The sequence below is a fragment of the Littorina saxatilis genome, linkage group LG15 (assembly GCF_037325665.1).
Source record: "Littorina saxatilis isolate snail1 linkage group LG15, US_GU_Lsax_2.0, whole genome shotgun sequence".
Classification (NCBI taxonomy): Eukaryota; Metazoa; Mollusca; class Gastropoda; order Littorinimorpha; family Littorinidae; genus Littorina; species Littorina saxatilis.
Window position 1 is genome coordinate 40,705,846 of NC_090259.1, and position 6,000 is coordinate 40,711,845.

At 41.1% G+C, this 6,000-nt stretch overlaps 1 protein-coding gene across 4 annotated transcripts in view; it reads right to left on the reverse strand.

The window, feature by feature from the left end:
- LOC138949335 (coadhesin-like) overlaps positions 1-4,326 on the reverse strand; it is a 191,535-nt gene extending 187,209 nt beyond the window's left edge. For 3 of the 4 annotated variants that reach the window (XM_070321126.1, XM_070321127.1, XM_070321125.1), the window contains exon 1: positions 4,180-4,326. The gene's annotated coding sequence lies outside the window, so the exon portion shown is untranslated. The remainder of the gene's footprint in view (positions 1-4,179) is intronic. The other variant, XM_070321124.1, reaches the window with a different exon arrangement.
- Positions 4,327-6,000: the final 1,674 nt, after the last annotated feature.

Sequence of the window (6,000 nt, forward strand, 5' to 3'; positions counted from 1 at the left end):
CATCATCATTATAATCATCCTCATCTCATTGATAATCCAAAATTATCATGACATAATAAACGTTGCATAATCATTATAAAGAAAGACAGTAAGAGGAAGGAAGGAGGGGAAGAAAAGGAATAAAAAGAAGAGGGATGGGTAGGAGTTGTGCAGAAATTAAAGTTGTTGTCCGGCTTGTGGAGCATTGATTTTGGTTTGCCCAAAGCGGCCTGAACGTTCAATGAACGAGTGTACTCTGGAAAAAAATGTTCCTGTTCAAATCTAGAGAATACTGTCTGTCTCCATTTAGAAGGTGGGGGGGGGGGGGGTGAATACTGTGGTTAGGGAGGGTATGTATGGTTTCTTGACGTGCTTCGCGATAATTTGGACAATCTAATAGGAAGTGTTTTACGGTTTCGGACGGAAATCCGCAGTCACAAGATGCATCTGTAGCAACGTGTCGTCTCACTAGATTGTTATTAAGATCATTTATATATAGCCTGAGCTTACAGTAAATTGTTTGTGATATGCGATCTCCAGAATACCAATAACACGGCGGACCTAAATCGTTTTTTGACAAAAAGTGCTTGAGGGACTTACTAAGTTTTATGTAGTCTGGTAAAGAATTCCAGAGTTGTGTTGTAGATGGGAGAAATGAGTTTTTGTATAATTCAGTGTTAAACGATTGAACTTTCCTATCTAAAGGTCTGCGCTGGCGATATGGATTATTAGTTGATATTAATGGTGCAAGTAAGTAGTTTGGCACCTTACGGTGTACAATTTTGTGAAATAATATCAATTTGTGACGTTTACGCCTCTCTTAAAGTGAAATAGAGCCTGACTCGTCGTACAGTTGTTGATGGCTTGTACCGCGGACTGCTCCAACAATGGTCTTCATCTTCAAAGCTTCATCTTTGGCGGGAAGTGATGTCTGAAGAGGTTGATTTTGTGTGTTAGTGTTAGTGTTAGTGTTAGTGTGTGTGTGTGTGTGTGTGTGTGTGTGTGTGTGTGTGTGTGTGTGTGTGTGTGTGTGTGTGTGTGTGTGTGTGAGAGAGAAAGGAGAGAGAGAGAGAGAGAGAGGAGAGAGAGAGAGAGAGGAGAGAGAGAGGAGAGAGAGGGGGGGGGAATTTTGTGCAATAACGCATCCTTTGAACACTTCTATGACAAATGACCAAAATATCGTTTTTCTAGCTGAGGACCCGCTCCTGCCAAGGTATAGTACCTTGTAAACGCCCACCCCCCACTTTTGGGCAAAACTGGTACATAGGGTGGGTGGCGTATACAAGGTAGTTAACGGTAATATCATGTTAACCATCAATTTAAATAAAAAACTCATTCTCGCCTAAAATTAATTTTTAAATCAATTTTGATATTACAACGTACTCTTTTGCACACGAAGAAAATAAACAAAAACAAACAAAATTAATGACAAAGAGTAAAACAAAAAAATAGTAAGGCCTGATGGCGATTCGAACTTGACTCAATCGCGCATCAGGCGAATTCGATAACCGTTCGGCTACGGAATCAGACACCAAATTCTCGCCACTGTAATGCATTAAACAAGACGCAAGCACGCTTTCGCAACACGCCGTTATGATCGAGCATCGGTTGAAATCTTTCGCGAGCAGAAGCTCGTATTTGACCGCAATGCATCGGTGCTTAAATGACACCAATGTGTGTCCATGAGGGACATAAATCTACGAACAATATTTGAACAAGATTTATTCGAACTTGACGGTTTTAATGGACAGTGTTGGTGAAGTTACTGACAGGTAGCGACTTTACAGGAGGGGGAGGGGTCCTCTAACTTTACAGCTCGGAGACAACCCGGTAAGGACTTACCGGTGTTTCATAAATAACACTTAGCAGTTGGCGGACTTATTGAGTTTTACAGGCCAGTATATGAGTTGCAGCTTTTTCAAGAATAAATCTTTTTCAAATATTGTTTGTAGAGAGGAGCAAGCATGAGGAATCTCCTATTCTAGAAATAACCAATTCTGGTAGCTGCCGACCTTCCGCCAGACACACATTAATACCGGGGGAAAATAAATAATTACTGGGCAGTAAAAATAAATACCGGGCGGTAGTTAAACGACAGTTTGACTTTAAAGGACACAATGTTGCAGCTTTTTCAAGAATACGAGCCCCGGTCTTTTCATTCGCGCACCTGTAACCACATTTTTATTTTTTTATTTTACCTATCAAAGCCTTTTCAACAGCGATCTTTAAATGTAATGGCCCTATTAGTTTACTCGTGATGTGGAATGTAGAAAGGGAATTATGTTTTGTAAAAGTCAGACAGGGACGGGGACGGGCGTAAGGTGAATAGAAGGTTGTAAGAACGAATTCCTCTCCATAATCACAGTATGCAAGCCATGCAGATCGCGTTATGTCGCTGTCTACAATGACAAATCTTGAAAGATCCGGCTTCTGTTATGAAGTCAGGTGTTACTGTATTGTTGAATATTTTTTGTACAGCACGGGACTCTCTCTCTCTCTCTCTCTCTCTCTCTTTCTCTCTCTCTCTCTCTCTCTGACCCTCTCTCTGCATCTGCGCCTCTCTTCCTCTCTCTATCGTCTCTCTCTCTCTCTCTCTCTCTCTCTCTCTCTCTCTCTCTCTCTCTCTCTCTCTCTCTCTCTCTCTCTCTCTCTCCCTCTCTTACGGACAGAAGGAAACTGGAAATGTTCCACCATGCTCATGTAATGCCTCACATCAATTATGTTTCGACGCTCTGGGATGGCAGCAGTGATGTCCACTTGAAAAAGTCAGACTCTCTCTATCGTCGCTCGGCTAAACTCATCGTAAAGGATAATGCCCCAACATAATATAAAATTAAAAATGCTTAACTTTCTTCCACTGGAAAAGCATCTCAAGTTAAACAAAGCCATTTTCATGCATACATTGTATTACGGTAAAGTGCCGATTTACATTACATCATTATGTAATAAAGCTACCGACAGATATGGGTCGGTCAACTTGATACCACCGATTCCACGAATTGACCTTTATAAGACCAGTCTTGCTTTTTCGGGTACATCAGTTTGGAATTCACTTCCATCATCCTTTAGGCACTTAAAGTCATTAAAAAGTTTTAAAAAAATGTGTCAAAAAACACTTAATGTCTGAGTAGTTTAACGCGTTTTGATTTACCACACTTAGTATTACGCCAAAGATATGCTGTGCATTGTATATTCTGAACATATTTTTGTTTTACTACTGCAACATGTTCGATTGCTACCAGCTTGTACTTGTAATTACTTGCATAATATGCATTTGATTTTATGAATAACCACATATGTATGCTCTTCATGCCTCATCTTCTTCATCATCATCATCATCATCATCATCGTCATCGTCATCGTCATCGTCATCGTCATCGTCATCATCTTTATCATCACGTGCTCAAGTTTTCTGACCTCATTTTGTTGGTAAACTTTTTAACTTTTTAATTTTTAATTAAACAATTTTATCATTGTGTGTCTGTGCGTACCAAGGACAGAGAAAATATAAAACTTACGATTAAAATAAAATTTCCCAAATCGATTAAAAACAATTTCATCCTATTCCTTGTCGGTTCCTGATTCCAAAAACATATAAACATGATATGTTTGCATTAAAAACACGCTCAGAAAGTTAAAACGAAGAGAGGTACAGAAAAGCGTGCTTTATGAAGCACAGCGCAGCCACTACCGCGCTAAACAGGCTCGTCAATTTCAATGCCTTTTGCACGAGTGGCGGACTACGGTCATTGTGAAAAAATGCAGTGCGTTCAGTTTCATTCTGTGAGTTCCACAGCTTGACTAAATGTAGTAATTTCGCCTTACGCCACTTGTTTTAACTTTCATTTATACCGTTACATATTCGAAAACCGTTCTGTTCACACATTGTGAATAAAAAATACCCACTCCATATAAACTGGATAAGGTGATTTGTGGCATGAAGTTCAACTTATTGTATTGAGCATTTAATTCCTCTCTTGAGCAGATTTTTCTCGCAAATAATTATCATTATGTACGACCGTGGTGGTAAATGCAAGTAGCCCCAACACAATGGCTATGCAATGGAAACTGCAAAGACAACGACTTTACTTTCTTTACTTTACTTTATTTGGTGTTTAACGTCGTTTTCAACCGTTCAAGGTTCATATCGCGACGGAAAAGACAACGACGACAACAACAACAACTACAACAACTACTTACCTGTGTCCACTTTGAAGCCAACAAGACTCAGAAGTTGTGAGTGACTTGCGGAGAGACAAGTACAGCCGTGAACCTCGGTGTGAACACCCGGGGTGCCTCCACCCGGTTTATAAATGGGTGGGAGTTACCCAGCAAGAGAGGGTTCGAATATTTTGGTTCCTGGTGTAGCACTTGTGTAAAAGGTGCTGGTCTTATCATATCCAGGTGCACGGAGCCCCTAGGGCTTTTAGTCATGCCTCAGGCAGCTGTCCGTTTGAAACAAATTACCAAGTTTCATAGACTTGTATGCAAGGAGTCAAAATTGCACAATTTTAACGAATACATGTGTTTCATTTCGTAAGAAAATTGTAAAAGAGAGTTAGTAAGTCCCTGTTGGCAAACCTCACACAGCCTTCAGCCTCAGAACGTGATCACGGCAAATGTTTAATTCATTTTGGCGGGCGATGCGAACTGGCGAACCGAAAACAAAGTTTCGTTTGTCTGTCAACAATACAGGTATGTGTAGTCATCTGTGACTTAGTTGTGTAATGCTTTAGACTGTTTGTTTCGTAATCTGCGACAAAAATACAAATTGTTGCTGCAGCAATGCTTGGTAAGTAAATTCTAAGGGGCTTATTGTCCGTCAGGTCTTAATTGCATATATTGGACATGCATTGGTTTATACGATTCGAGTTGTACGCCCTCACGGCTTTTTGATGTTTGCGTGTTTAGGTGGTATCAGCCATCCGCACTTATGGTAGAATGACCAAGATCTTTAACGTGCCATTGTGGTGACACGAGGGTGGGAGATGGATACCGTCTCTGGGTCTGCACATAAAGTTGACCCGTGTCCGTCCCGGCCCGGATTCGAACCAGCGACCTCTCGATCACAAGTCCAGTGCTCTACCACCTGAGCTACCCGGGCCCCCGAGCAATGCTTTAACTCCTGCACTGCATCTTTAAGGGTCCGAGAAAAGGAGAAGCAGCGAGTCCACCACTTGCTGGCTGTTGAATATGCATGTGATACCTGAGACCGTTTTCTTTGCCACGGGTTTCTCTTTAAAGTATCGTTTCATTCTGTTTTGGAAACACGTTTTGTTTCATTAGTTGGAAAGACGATCGAAACCGAAAGTTACACTCCCAATTCCCCCATGCCCCGTCCTACCCAAAATTTAATGTACGATGATATATTTGGTGTTTGATAGTGTATGATTGTTTGTTAGTTGTAGATTATAGTACGATGTTTGATGTTGTAATGTTTGTGCGTGTGTTATAATGCAATATGTTATGATGTAATGTGTGATGATGTATTCGGTGTTTGATAGTGGATGTATGCTTGTTAGTTGTAGATCTAGTACGATGTTTGAGGCTGTAATGTTTGTGCGGGTGTCATATGTAGCCGTACGAGGGTTCCAGTGTGTGAGTTGTGCATGGCCGGGCGCTAGAGTGCTGCATGAATGAGTAAGTGCATGTGGAGTTGTATGGCTGGGTGAATTGTGGGTTGCGTACGTCCGAGGGGCTCATGTAGCCTGTGTGTCTGAAGTAGTGGGTATGTGTGCGTAAGGGTGTGCTGATATTGAACTTCAGTTGTTGCTTTGTAAATGTCTATGTATCAGTGTATTATGTCTTGCCACACACATGCCAAATTTCCTTGTATTGATGAGGACAATAACATTTCTTGTATCTTGTATCTTGTAAACCACACAAACAAACAACCCCCAACAACCACAACCCTACACCGTTCTCAAATTGCACCATAAGCTACTGATACTGTTGTGCTTGAGGCTTGTGACTATATGTCACGCATAGCCACATGTGTTGACGGGACGTTTTCAACGAAGA